This window comes from Pezoporus wallicus, unplaced genomic scaffold (assembly GCF_028554395.1).
Source record: "Pezoporus wallicus isolate ANWC-B61680 ecotype Strahan unplaced genomic scaffold, APGP_CSIRO_Pwel_v1 contig_2908, whole genome shotgun sequence".
NCBI lineage: Eukaryota > Metazoa > Chordata > Aves > Psittaciformes > Psittacidae > Pezoporus > Pezoporus wallicus.
In genome coordinates this window covers 5,016,734-5,030,874 of record NW_026642179.1, presented here as the reverse complement: position 1 = coordinate 5,030,874, position 14,141 = coordinate 5,016,734, and the positions used below count along the sequence as shown (strand labels likewise).

General features: G+C 39.5%; 1 protein-coding gene across 11 annotated transcripts in view; it reads left to right on the top strand.

Annotated features, from left to right (window-relative positions):
• WNK1 (WNK lysine deficient protein kinase 1) overlaps nt 1-14,141 on the top strand; it is a 105,793-nt gene that overhangs the window by 16,091 nt on the left and 75,561 nt on the right. The window lies entirely within an intron of this gene.

Sequence of the window (14,141 nt, the reverse complement as noted above, 5' to 3'; positions counted from 1 at the left end):
TTTCCCCTTAGTGAAGCCATGCTGGCTGTCACCAAGCACCTTGTTGATTTTCATGTGCCTTAGCATGCCTTCCAGGAGAATCTGCTCCAAGATTTTGCCAGGCACAGAGGTGAGACTGACTGGTCTGTAATTCCCTGGGTCATCTGTTTTCCCCTTCTTGAAAATGGGGGTTATATTTCCCTTTTTCCAGTCATCGGGAACTTCACCTGACTGCCATGATTTTGCAAATATGATAGCCAGTGGCTTAGCAACTTTGTTTGCCAGCTCCTTCAGGACCCATGGATGGATTTCATCAGGTCCCATGACTTGTGTATGTTTAGGTTTTTAAGATGGTCTTGAACCAGATCCTCTCCTACAGTGGGTGCAAGGTCTTCATTCTCACAGTTGCTGTGTCTGCCTTCCAGGGCTTGGGTGGTGTGGTCAGAGCCTTTGCCAGTGAAGACTGAGGCAAAGAAGTCATTCAGAACCTCAGCCTTCTCCAAATCCTGTGTAGCTAGTTCTCCCAGTAGCTTCAGGAGGGGGCCTTCATTGTCCCTAGTCTGTTTTTTATTTGCTGCGTACCTATAGAATCCCTTCTTGTTATCTTTAATATCCCTAGCCAAGTTTAATTGTAATCCTTAGTCTGTGTTTCAGTACATATTCGTAGCAAAAAAAGCTGAGATACCTGATGTGATCCTAGCTAGCAGTGAATCAAGTGTAATCAGTTTAGTCATAAATCTACTTGATGCTGATAATGAAGGGGGTTAACTTGACTTTGCAGGTTGCAGAGGCTTTTTGCTGCCATCCATATGCAAATAATTCTTGATTTATTTGGATAATATTGAAAAGAGAGGGGTGGAAGTCTGCCAGTGGCCATTGGCTATTCGGTTGCAAAATGCAATGTGTTGCATGGGCTGCTGAGCATAATGTGAAATAAAGTGCCATAAAAAAAACCTTGAGTGCCAAGTCCATGATGAAAAAACACTTAAGTGGAAGAATGGGCATGGTCATTAACTTAAAATAGCTTTTCTGCAGAAAGCTAATGTAAACCAAGATTGTAGTTCTTAACTAGTGAACACAGTCCTGTGCATAGGACTGAAACAGAAATAAAATGAAAATTTGGAATAATTACAGATGTGCTAAAACAAACCCCAAACCAACCAAAACTGGTAAATGCTCCAGCCCTGGTAGTGTTCAAGGCCAGGTTGGACAAGGTGTAGTGGAAGGTGTGTCCCTGCCCATGGCAGGGGAGTTGGAACTAGATGACCTGTAAGGTCCTTTTCAACCCAAACCATTCTATGATTCTATGAAAACAAATGGGGAAATTGGCTATGTTTTAGTCAAAGGACCTGCTTCGCAACCTGACACCCCGCCCCCGCCCCCCCACCATGTTCCCCCAACCCAAAACATAACCCCCAAATACTGCATTGTCTGGTTGAGTTGCTTTGTCTGCATAGATGCCATAGATTTCACTTTCGCTTCCAGGTATTTCATTTTTTTCTGGCTTGTGGAATAGAATGTCTTGCAGTCAGTGTGAAAGAGGTGATTTGCAGCTCTAGAGGTTTGGGAAGTATAATGGGAGTTAGGGAGGCTGAAGTTGTTCTGGAGTCCTTTAATGAGTTTTTTGTAGCCTTTGAATTGCTCATGTCCTTTAATGAAAATTCCTGTTGTGTTTGAATCCATGTGGTTGGTCTGGATGTCAGGAACTGAGAGCGTGCTTTTCACTGATATATCAGTGTTTTTTATGGACATGTATTTTGAAAAGCCTACGACTTCCTTGCTTCAGAATCACGATGGACTTCAGTTCTCCCTCTTCTCTGGCTTTCTGTAAGTTGTCTGGAATAGGTCATATTCAGGTAAATAATTTTTTAGCCACATATCTCTTGCTTTGGTGTCAAAGGAAGTCTTTCATCTGGAACTTCATCTGAATGGATGTTTAGTAGTTTAGTGTCAGGTTTACGATTTGATGGTCTGGGAGTCATCAGTGTGTGCTCTTGGAAAGAGCAGGTATTGCTATTGGAAACAGCAGGTATAGCTGTTAGCTTTGCTGTCTTTTGCTGGTTTTAAGCAGCCTGTTACACATGGTAGGATAATGAAGTATCTCAAGCTTTGAACGATGTCTTCTGTCCAGCAGGGATCAAGGGTTGTGGTGCTATGAACTTTATCACATCTTGGGACACATCAGAGATAAGAGGGGTCAGCTGTCTTACTGGGGAAACTGAGCTGCAGTAATTTGCCTTTTTATCACTTTAGTTTCACTTTTTGGTAAGCATCTGTGGCTGTTGTGCTATTTGGTTTTTAATTCTTCTTGAATGGTGGAAGCGCAGAGGCTATTTTGTATTTAGCCGCATGCCCCCATGCCCATTACCCTGGAGTTTCTAATAGGACTGTGACTGGTGATGGTGTAACTTGGCGATCATATGTTGATTTTTATTTGTTTGTTCTCCTGTTCCTGTCAAAATACTTGCCAGGATTTTTTCTTTATCGTGATTCCTGCTGTAGCATCTGTGGAAAAAATGTTTAATTGGATGACGAGTCTTGGTTTCATCCGTCTTGTATCTTGCCTTCTAATTCAATATCTGACTAGCACTAATGATATTGTATAAGCTAACTATAGGGACCCAGGTGGTTATTCAATGACAAGTATGCCATATTCCCTGAAAGAAGTGGTGCAGAAGAAACTGGCACTGCAGCTGCTTTCCACAGTTGTTACTGATGTGAGGCAATATTAGGTTATTTTGCCTTCTAGATTGTGGATGTTGAGTATGTTTTCTCTTTCACCCTGAGGGTCAAAGAGATGATGTGTGTTGGCTAGTCTCCTGTCTTGCTCTTTCCTCTTACCTTCTTCTAAGAACTACCCTGCTGGATTACTTGTGGATCTAGTTTGGATACTGCAGCTGTGGTGCTTTGGATAGAAAACACCTTCTGGAGCTACTAAACAGTAGTTCAAAGCTTCATGTGTTATGTTTGGAGTGTTGCACTTTAGCAAACACAACCTGTAGAGTATTAGTAGTTTTATGATTTTATTCAGAAAAGGATTGGCAAATGGAGCAATAGTTGCTATTAGCTCTCTTCAGTACTGTCCTAAAAGCATTAGAGGAGTATGCTCTTGTGCTGAGTAACTAAAAATCTAAGCATTATGGTAGCAGAGAGTTGAAGTTGCAAAAGAAAAGTCATTTTGGAGAGTTCTTTGCCTAAAGCAACATGAAGAGACATCTTTCTTGCTTTTGCAGCCTCTCTGGGCATTGCTGGCAAAAATCCTAGCACAACTATTCAGTATTTGAATGTTCAGTGCAAGACAATGGTGACAATGTGCAAGATATCGGTGAGAATTCCTAAAATGATGGTTAAAATTATTAAGCTGTACGTAACTGAATTCCTTTACATTTCCCCCCATCAGTTGGCATAATGTGCAAGTTGAGGCCTATTTTGCTTCTTCCGAAAGTATGAAATTCACATATTTGTCTTCTGTATTCATGACAGGCTGGATTTCTTCAGTAGAACTGTTGACCTTAATCTAGGGGACAGCCTGTATCTTGTTCCAAATGAGCTCTATCCTCATTAGTCACTGGAAATACTCTTCATATAAATTTCATCTAATGCCATGAAACCTTTTGGTTTTAACTTGGATGGTAGTGAAATGAAGAGTCTGAGAGCCCAGAACTGATAAATCAGACGTATATATTATTGCAGTACTCTTGAGTTAGTGCAATATGGGTGATTAATGTGCTTAATATCACTGTTGGTTAGGCATTTTCTCCTTTTGGCAATGTGAACACAGTTCACTCATCCAGTTAGGAAGCTGCTTACTGAGCTTGGTTACTGCGCTTCTTTAACTGCAGAGTCAAGCAGATTGAGAGGTCAGTTTTATGGCATAAGTATGTAACTTTCTTGAAGTCTGTATCTGTAATGGCTTGTAATTTTGCAAGCTGTCTTCTGAAGAATCGTGTTGGTAACGCTCTGTAGTTACATAGTGGTCATCTACTTTTATATTCTTTGCAAGGACACTTGAGGCTAATGCAAGACTTACTTATTTGATTCCTGTCAGAGGATCCTGCTTTCACTTGCACAACTGGTGTGTACCTTAACCACCTGGGCTGCAAGCTTTTAACTCAAGTGTCTGTCTTGAGCTTAATTGTTCAAGAAGCTCCAGCAAAGATAGTACTTATCCTTCAGAGAAAAGTGCTTGCTTTGTTGTATCCATCAGTGCCTTCAGCTTTTACATTTCAGAGTTGTGAAGCAGGGGTGTAAAAACAGTGTTAAGACAGGTGGGTTGTCTTTGAGGAGGTGTTCTGAAGTAAACAGTTTTCACATAATAAATCTTTAAAATAAGTATTTTCTAGACTAGGCTTACTTGGAAACTGTATCTTTTTAAAACTCCAAAGACTTGATCCACGTTCTAGCCTGTCAGTAGTCCCTTCTTAGCACCCATATGATGCCATATGAAGCAGTTTGTTCAACTTACAATGCATATTGGCTTCATGCTTTAAAAATGTATAATTACTTTTTGTACAGCATGTGCAAGTCAGTCCCTCAAGATGGGAAATGCAAGACAGAAAGAAAGCTGTACAATATAATTCAGTTCCCTTATTTGTGTTGCAGCTGTTTAAGCTGATAAAGTTTAATATCCTCAGAAATTACTTGCTTCATCAGGACATAAGTGTCTCTGGAGGAATAGGAGATGAATTTTTCAAGTGTAGAATCTTCTGTGGAACATCAGGCTTTACTTTTGCAGATGCAGCAGCCTTTGCAGCTATTAACCCCCAGTGTTCAGATGATGGAGAACTACCTTTTGTACTGGTATGCTGTAGTTAGTCTGATGCAAACATCTATGATAATATATTGATTGAATGGTCTTAGTTATAGTAAATTCGGATCTTGCAAAGTGACTTTATTATTTTAAAAGCAAACGCCTTTGTCAAAATCTGTCTTTCCATGAGCCTTAAAGAAAAAAAAAGATATGAATGGAATGGAATATATATATAATTACTAGATTTGGCAATTATCCTTTTCTCTTGAGTGTATTTTAACATATGGGAGTTTGTATGTTTGCAGTAATATAACTTTAGGATTTTTCACCTCAAACTGGACTCTTGATGTTAAGGCTTTAAGTGAAATAGGAAACAAGGGCCACTGGCAGACCAAACACTTGATGTACAGACTGCAGAGTTAGAGAAATGTTTTGTTGTTGTTGTTTTTTTTTTCTTAACCACATTAGTCATGATTAGGGGGTAGGAAAGAGGGAGGGAAGGGGAAATAAAGTCCAAAGTATGTAAATGAAACAAGTGCAAAAAATCTTAACAGTCTAAACATAGCTATAATCAGAGTAGTAGTTGACTTTCTAGTTTTGTTCTAGTGTTTAGTATCTAGTACACTGTATGGGAACTCCTCTCTAATTAGCTGAGAGTCTGTTCTGTGCTATGTCTAATGTTGTTTGCCCTTTCTGGGAAGCAGAAATTTGGAAGTGCTTTGGAGTGAAGGGCTGGTTGGCAGGATCTTACTGACAGGAAAAAGTAGTTATCCCTGGGATTACCTGGAAGTTGTTCCCTCCATTTATTAAAATGAAACTCTGGGTACTTGCAGCTATAGTTTCCCTGTGGTCTTAAGATTTAACCATGTTCTTACGGAACCATCTCCTTCCACTGTCTTCAGAAACAACATGAATATTGAAGGACATCCTACTTCTATAAAGTTGGTCTCTGCTGGTAGATTTCTCATGAAGTCCTTATTTAGATGCAAGCATACTGAAGTCAGAGATAAGAAGAGTTCATAGTGGCACAAATTTCAGTTTCCACCTTTCAGCTTTACACGTCTGACTAATTCTGAAATGGAATCATTTGGACTGAGTCAGCAATTTAGTATGCTGAAAGTGGTCATGTTATCTTAATTTGGCTTGCACTGAGTGTAGTTGCTCTACAGATGTAGACCCAAAAGGATGGGTTATGTGAACCTTCAACAGAAAGTGACTAAGTCTATCTGAAAAAGCATACTTTGAAGTAGGGAGTTACAAGAAAGTTTCTGTGAGATCCAAAATGTGTTGGAAACATGGAAGAGATTAGCATCAAAAAACTAGTAGCCTCTGTAGCCAAAGTGCTCAGGGCAGCAGCAAGCCGGGGGAACTGCAATTCTTTGTTTGCAATGCAGTCTGGATTTTATTACTTGCAAAGTGAAATCACAAGGGGGAATGTCTGTTTCTGATGGACAGATATGTTGTAAGTCATTCTGAAGAAGCTTGTTCATAAATTTTTCATCTTGCTAGCAGCTTTAAAGATAGGACTGTAACTCTGGGACTGTGATTCATCTGTCCAGCTCCTTCTTACTGGACAGCATGTTGGTATGCCCTCTTTCACAATTGCAGGCTGTTAAGTATCGACGGTGGTACAGTCAATAATAAATTCTGAGTTTTAAAACTTTCTACTGTGTACTTTAATATTATTACTTTAATATTATTACTTTAATATTATTGCTAGCTACTGAAGCCTGTTTCCAATATTTCTGGTGTGCTTGGTCCTCATTTTCAGTAAACAATTAGAAAATGAGGAGTTGCTAAGGTACTTATCTTCCCTCTCTGTCCCTTTTGTAATAATTCAGTTTTGTGGCCCAAACTAAGAAACTTGAAGTTCTAAGTACAGAACCCTGTGGTGGCAACGAGAAAGCTGTCTTAAGAATTTGATTGTATTTTGAGGATTTAAAGCTATCTAGTGACACTTCCAGCTTTTCATTACCTAGCAGAAGAGGTCTTGGAATTGGATTCCTGAGAGACTATTTCACACATCTGACTGTTGAAATTACTGAGAGCTTTACTTGGATCATAGTGATTCTCTGGAAAAACTATTATACATCGTAGTGGTTGGGTCTTAAGGAGAAAAGAATACAAAGCTACCTGAAACTCTTCAGAAAAAATTGGTGAGGTTATCATGAGTATCTCTAGATACTAAGCATTAAAACATTAGAATTTTGATTGGCACTTGGATTGTTTCTGACCTAATTGAAGAAAATGTGGGTGGCAACAGAGGATGGGTAAGGGACTAGTTCTCAGGTGCTTCCAGACCGCTGCTCATATATACTTTGTCCTGCTTCTGCATGCATCCTGTTGCTTGGTAGCTGGACGGAAGGCTCTTATTCTGAAAATGCATGTGGCTGCTCTACTAGGTATCTGTCCAGCGATCCATCTGGCCAGTGTTTCTGCCTGTGAAAAAAGGGTCTTGTGTAGCCTCAATTGTCTCAAGAGTGGTGAAAGATAATTCTTGATTGACCTTTCTAGCAAGAGGAAGCCTGTGTACTTGTTGAAGTAGTAACTAGTGGATTTGAGACTAAAACCAGATCTGAATGTTTGTTATCTTTATGATAACTGTCTTTAGCTTAATTACATTGTTTTACTGAGAGACTGCTTGGGATTTTGTGGTGGGGCAAGGAATTCAGTTTAAACAGAAACATGAAATGTCTCAAATCTAGTTACCCACTCTTATCTCCCCACAGAAATATAGTTACTGCCATTGAAGCAAGGGATGCAGTACCAGAACTTGCGCAGCTTTTCTGGTAAATTGTTTTAATTTGAATTCCAGCTGCCATGGCTTCTTGTGTACACAGATTTGCTGGACATGCAAGAGTGTTTTTCAGATGGAGCCCTGGTGCTAGAAATGTTTTCAGGTAACTTTCTGGGTAAGGAAACTTCTTCAGTGTTCAACGTAACTAATAAATTTTCTGTATGATGCACAGAGCATCAGATATTTCGCTGTATGGGATGACTATTTGCATCTTGCCTTTTTTTTTTTGATGCACTTTAGGTCACAGCTAAAATTAATTTTGAACTGCAAGTAAAGGTCTTCAGTGTGACAAAGTAGGAGGTAAATTGAAAACAAGGAAGTGTGCTTACAAGTTGTCATGACCCATTTAAGGTAGGCCCTCTGGACCATGACATCTTCAGTTATTACAGTTTGTCTTCAAGAAATTCCTTCAGTATTCTGTTCACACAAGTAAAGTGGCATCAGACCAAGGACAGACAGTATGTGACTAAAGCACACTGTAGTGAGGAACAGATTTTTTGGATAAGCTTGTATCAGTTCGAATAGCTGATACTTAGATAGGTTGTGGTGAGTATCTGACATTTTCTAGGTCACGGTTGGTCTTCTGGCAGTGCAGGATAATCCCACTAGTGTTCTTCAGAGAAAAAAAACCTTTTGTTAAATACAAAATAGCCTTGCCAATGGCAGTACTACCATATATAGTTCCCAAATTCCACAAAAAAAAAAATACTGAATATTCATCTTAAGCTTCCTCTAGCATTTTTCCCTATCTGTCAGCTTTGAATCACCTTCAAGATTACCCTCTTCATCTTGATTGTGTTACAACACTGGATTTTAGTTGTCAAAGGATGTTGAAGACTTTCTTGCAGGACAAACTAACGCTTAAGTGTGGATGTGGGTTTCTGTGGTTCGTTCCCCACCCTTTTATTTTTTCTTGCTACAACTTCTATGACGAGAGTCCTTTTATGTCTGAGGTGTTCATATTTTTACCTGTACAGCAAATCACTTGCTGTTTTTAGGTGTTGTATCCTTTGTTGCTTTAGGTAATAGGAGCAAACTGGTCTCTCAATCTGCATTTCAGTTACACTGACTCCCTATGCTCTATTTCCTTGCTCTGTAAAAGATAATGTGCGTATTCCTAAATTTACATATTAGTGGTACCTTTGATATTGTCTGAGATATTTGACTGTGAGTAGCTTTTCTACATCTTGCGTGGTATTTGTCAAGGAATATGTACATGATGCATTGTAAACATAAGTGTCTCTGATGTCTATGGTATCATTGTGAAAGTCTGCAGTAAACATACTAGTGGTGCAAGAATGATTTCGTAAGACAACCTATGAGGTAAGCATAGAAAAATTATTACTGCTTCCCTTTATGAGAAGCCTGAGATGAAGATGGTCATTCTGGTAGGTTGCAGGAAGACTGCATTATTGATCAAGTGAGTCTTAAAAATACCCAAGTGCTCCTCCAGTGTGTTTTAGGACTTTCATGTTTGGAAATGCTCCTACTAATACTAGTATTTATGCAAGGTATTACTGAGACTTCATCTAAAATGCAAATTTTGGTCCCCCCATAAAACTCGTAGCTTCTGGAACTCTTTAGTCTTTCCAAACAGGAGATCCCTTTTTTGTTTTGTGTTTCTTGCAAAAAATGGGCAGAACACCTGGTAATGATTTGAGGAGTTTGTTTAATCCCTGAAGGATCTCTGAATGAGAAATCTGTCTCTGAATAAGATATGGTTGGCTTGGAGTTCTCTAGTGATTATTGTAAGGATTTTCTGTTGGCTGCCGGTAGTTGGCCTACACTTCATATGTCATCCTGTCATAACTGATAGTAATCCACAATTCTGTAAATTAAATGAAGTACTTTCTTTTGGATGTGTTTGCAGAGAAAGAAGCAAAGCTGGGAAGAGTAACTGCATACACAATATATGTTCCAATTTTGTGTGTAAACTTGAAGCTAGCATGCACTATAGGCTGGTGTGAGCTCATTTTACAACTGGAAGAGTGCAGAGGGCAGCCTTGCAGGGGCTGCTGCTTAAATAATAGCATAGACCGTTCAAGATTATTGCCTCTAGGCTTTATGCTGGTATTTTTGCAAGGAAACTTGTGAGAGGCACAGGAACATTACTAATTCTTGTGTATCTTCTACTTTGATTGATATTAGTGAATCTTTGGAGTCATCTTGACACGTCTGCATGGATTTCCAGCCAGCACATCAGTGCAACTTCCCATCAAAGGGTTAATTCTTACCCTTTGCTAATAGCTTTGTGACGTATATAGGATGAAGTATTGTAGCATGGTTTTGATTCTCTAAACTGATACGCCTTTATCAGAGTCTGTTAAGGGTTCACCCTGTTCTGGACATGTAGCTTTTCATAAAAGGACTCTTACAGTCATGCAGAAGTATGCAAAATAAAAAGAGCCGCAGTTGGTCTTTTGATGCAATGAGTCAATAAATCTGTAAGGTAACCAGAATAGATCATGGAGGAGGCTTTTTCCTGCAATACTGTCATCTGCTGAACAGAGAATTGGATTTTCATAGTAAAATTAAACTGAGATGATTGGATGTACCTTTGCTCTCAATGACAAAGCAATCAATTCAGTGCAAAATGAGAGTTGACATGAGCTTCAAAACTTTTAATGAGGCATCTGAGCCAAGTGACAACATGGTCCAACTGGTTAATAGCTCATCATGAATTCAGTTCAGCTAACACTTCAATTCTTTAATAAGCTGTATGTAATAAGCATAAGCCTTTTTGTGAACTGGTATCAGATAGCAAACATATCCATTTATCTTCCATGGATCAAATAGCAATTTTAAAGTGAAAATAAGTAGATGAGCTCTCTGTTCTAATGCTGATTATTTTTGTATAGCCCACCAGTTTGATTACTGTCCCTTACGTTCAACCTCTCAGAATAAATAAATTGAATAAAACTTTTAGCCATCTTCTTTTCCAGACTGCGTAAGGAAACACAGATGCTGCCTAGAGCAACCCTAGAATAGAAATGACTGAAGCCTAAACAGTTGCTTGCCATTCTTAGTTCAGATTCCTGAGGACCTGAGAGATTCCAGAAGAGGTCATGTCTAAACTATAGATTTCATATCTACTGTTTAAAATTTTTCTCTTATTGGTTGTGTGGAAAGCAAAGGAAAATCTATAACTGATTTGATAAAGTATGTGTGTAGTTCTTAATTTACTCTGAAGCTGCTATGAAGTTTTCATGGCAGTATTCTGATGAATGCAAGTTTCTCAAAGGAAATTGTAAGATTAGGCAGTGTACTGATTAGTCTTGGTCATTGTTTTCTGCAGAAGCAGATGAATTTGGTTTATTTCTGCAGTTTGGCCAACTTTGTGGACGAATGTTTGTGCTGCTGTGAGACAGTGGGGAGAGTAATATAGACTTGTATCAGTGCGTATGTTCACACACAACACAGCTCTGGAAAACAAGCTGGTAATCTGGTAGAGATTTATAGGTGGTACAATTTGACTTATGTTTAATTTTCCTCAGGAAAGTGAGGTGTTTTACTGCCAGGTACATCATATTCATGCTGCTCACAGCTTTAATGGTAATCTTCACTGACTGAATTCTTCAGAAGCCTGCCAGCCAGGCTTCTGGCTGGCATAGCCCTTTTGGACTTGTATAGTTTCTCTTTTCTGTCATTATCTCCTTAGGAGGAACTTGAGGTACAGCTGACTGCCCAGTCTCTAAGCAACATGTTTGCATCTGTCTGTCTCTGGTGAGCATGGAGCATGTGCCTTCCATCTAGAATTGCACATGGTTTTGAAGCCCACTGGTGTAGCAGTGCTACACCAAAGTACAAATTTTTTGTCATTGCTGAATGTAAAAAATTCCCACACTGCTCCTGTAACAAAAAATCAACTTTGTTACTGGGCATCCTACTTTAAAATGTCTTGTTCCTTATGTAAAGAGCAAGTGTACTGATCTACTGTTGTCCTGCAGAGAAGCAGAAATGGTTTTCTGCTGCTGTGTTTGTGTTGCACATTCTATTTGCGAGCTTCTTACACTTCTGATCCCGCTTCTGCCATTTGTTCCATGTGAGGAAGTGAGGCAGAATGACTTTGTATCTCACCAAGTCAGTGAGTTTAACAGTGTTCCTAACCTCCCCCCCCCCCCCCCCCCCCCGTGTTGTTTTTTTTTTTTTTTAAAGCATGTTTGGTTTTGCATGTTGTAGTTATTCCTTGCTGCCTGCTTCCTACTGCAATAACAGTATTAGCTGTGTCTACTACTGAATGTTCTTGTGAATTATGGGATCCTGGAAACTTGAGGATTTGGCCAACTTTTTCTCTAGCTGAAGACCTAGGAGGACCATGTGATTGTGACTAGTTACAGGTCAGTAGTGTTTAATGACGCTAGAACTTGGTGCAAGCAAGCACAGACTTCAGTTCTGATGACCTTTCTGTTATCAGGAGACTTGCTGAGGGTGCGTCTTCAAGCATAGGTTAAGTCTATAACATTGCTGCCACCAGGTGTCTTAGATGCTGCTACTACTATTGCTGGCAGAGGTGCTGCTGCTTATGTAAAAGTCTGAAGCAACCATATTAGAGAGGTGTAATTACTGGTGGTGTTCTCCCCCTTCTCCTGTGGTGATGAATCATAGCTTCATCCAAACTGACAAACAGTGGCAGGATAAAATGGGGAGTGGTGCTGGTATCTCTGTCACATGCATAGGCTTTAGTTGCAGATACTCCCTCTTCAGTGTTAACACAAACTTGTATTTCTTATTTTCTGAAGTTTACTCAAGTATTGATTCTTTCAGGATATATGTAATTGACTTCTCCAGACTAAACCCTGACTGATGAAGGCTTCTGTCTAATCATTAAGAGTTTCATTTCTTTGTTCCTCTTCTTCCTGCCATCAGTTTACCCAAGTATCATCTCTGCAAGATGTAATTTGTTTCCTTAATTCTAATCTTTGGGCAGCAGCAATAAACTTGCATGCATTTGATCATGTGAGGTGCTGCCATCAAGGCCAGGTTGGACAAGGCTTTGAGCAACCTGGTCTAGTGGAAGGTGTCCCTGCCCTTGGCGGGGGGTGTTGGGACTAGATGATCTTCAAGGTGCCTTCCAGCTCAAGCCGTGCTATGATTTATGGTTCACTGTATCGCTTACCCTGTATCTATGGTAAGAGAAAGGACAAGAAACAATTTAAATTTTTGATGTGTTTTTAGTGAACTAACTGCATCTTCTGATAAATTTTGTGCAGTGCTACTGTTGTTGTGTATTGAAATGCCAGAAATTAAAATAGAGGATGTACACCATGAAACAGTATAACTAATGTGAATAATCCTTCAGCCTTTCATTTAGGTTGAGTACTTGTGTACTTTACTGAAAATTAAAGCATTTTTAATAGCTTGTGTAAGAGGAAGCCTACAAAAGAATCTTCCCCCTGAATTAGGAACTTTAAAAAGTGTAATACACTACTGTTTTAAGCCTAATCTTTTCTATTGTGTTAGATGTGTATATTATACTTGAGTGTTCTCGTTCTTAAGGTTGTTTTCATACTCCACAAAGGCTGTTTGTAGCTTATATAAAATTGATTCTTCTTGTGGAGACTTGCCAAGCAGCAGTGTAAAATTTTACTTTCAGTAAGTAAGTGTTAACTTGGCATTGCACTTTATTCCACTAGCCATCCTCAGGAACATTGTCTTCCATCTTTAATCTATGAGGAGAAAAGGGGCTGAAAAGTTTTGGGCCCCTCACTGCATGGAAGACATTGAATTGCTGGAGCATGTCCAAAGAAGAGCAACGAAGCTGGTGAAGGGTCTATAGCTCAACTCTTACAAGGAGTGGCTGGGAAAAGTGGGGTTGTGTAGCCTACATGCTTACTTCTGGAACAACAGCTGTTCAGCTCCATTTAATCATTTTTTTTTGCATTCAGTGCCATGTAGAAAGGTATGCTGGTGGAGGTGTCTGTGTAGATCCTTGATCAGTTTCAATTTCTGTGGCTGTACAGGGATGTGTTTTGAACAGTCACTTCCCCTTCACCTCCTTTTTTCTCTCTGCTAGTCTTTAACACTGACACTGGAAAGTCTGAAGAGGTTTGTGTTGATGCAGAAGTAGATGTGGGTCTTACTCACTGAGTCTTCCATTTCTAGGTACTAACTATGTAACGTTGGATGATTTTTAAGCTCTGGGAATTCTTTGTTGGTATTTTGTTAATGTAGCTCAATGGTCACTGTGCTCTTTTTTTCCTCTAAACTGCTAAATTTTTTCAGGATGAGAACACTGCAGCCCACAAAGCCTCAGTTCCATTAACAGTGCTGAATATCAGAGTGCAGTCTTGCTAGCTTCTCCTCTGATGACCCCTCATTAACCTTGCCTAAAAGGCTTGCAAAGAAGCCTTTCTCATATGCTGCAGAAATGCACACAGAAGAACATTTGTCTGTTCTGTATACTACTTCTTCCTCTGAATAATAGGCTGGGAGCAGCAGTGTCTTCCTCTCAAATTTTCAGACATTTGAAAAGCTTGATGAAATGCTGCTTACTGTAACCTCAGCACAGATAATTTACCATGGTTGTGATTCAGACTGTTTATAATTCAACAGCACTTTGAAGTCTCGTGGCTGTATGCTTTCTGATCACATCGCCTGAAGACAGTTCATTGGTAC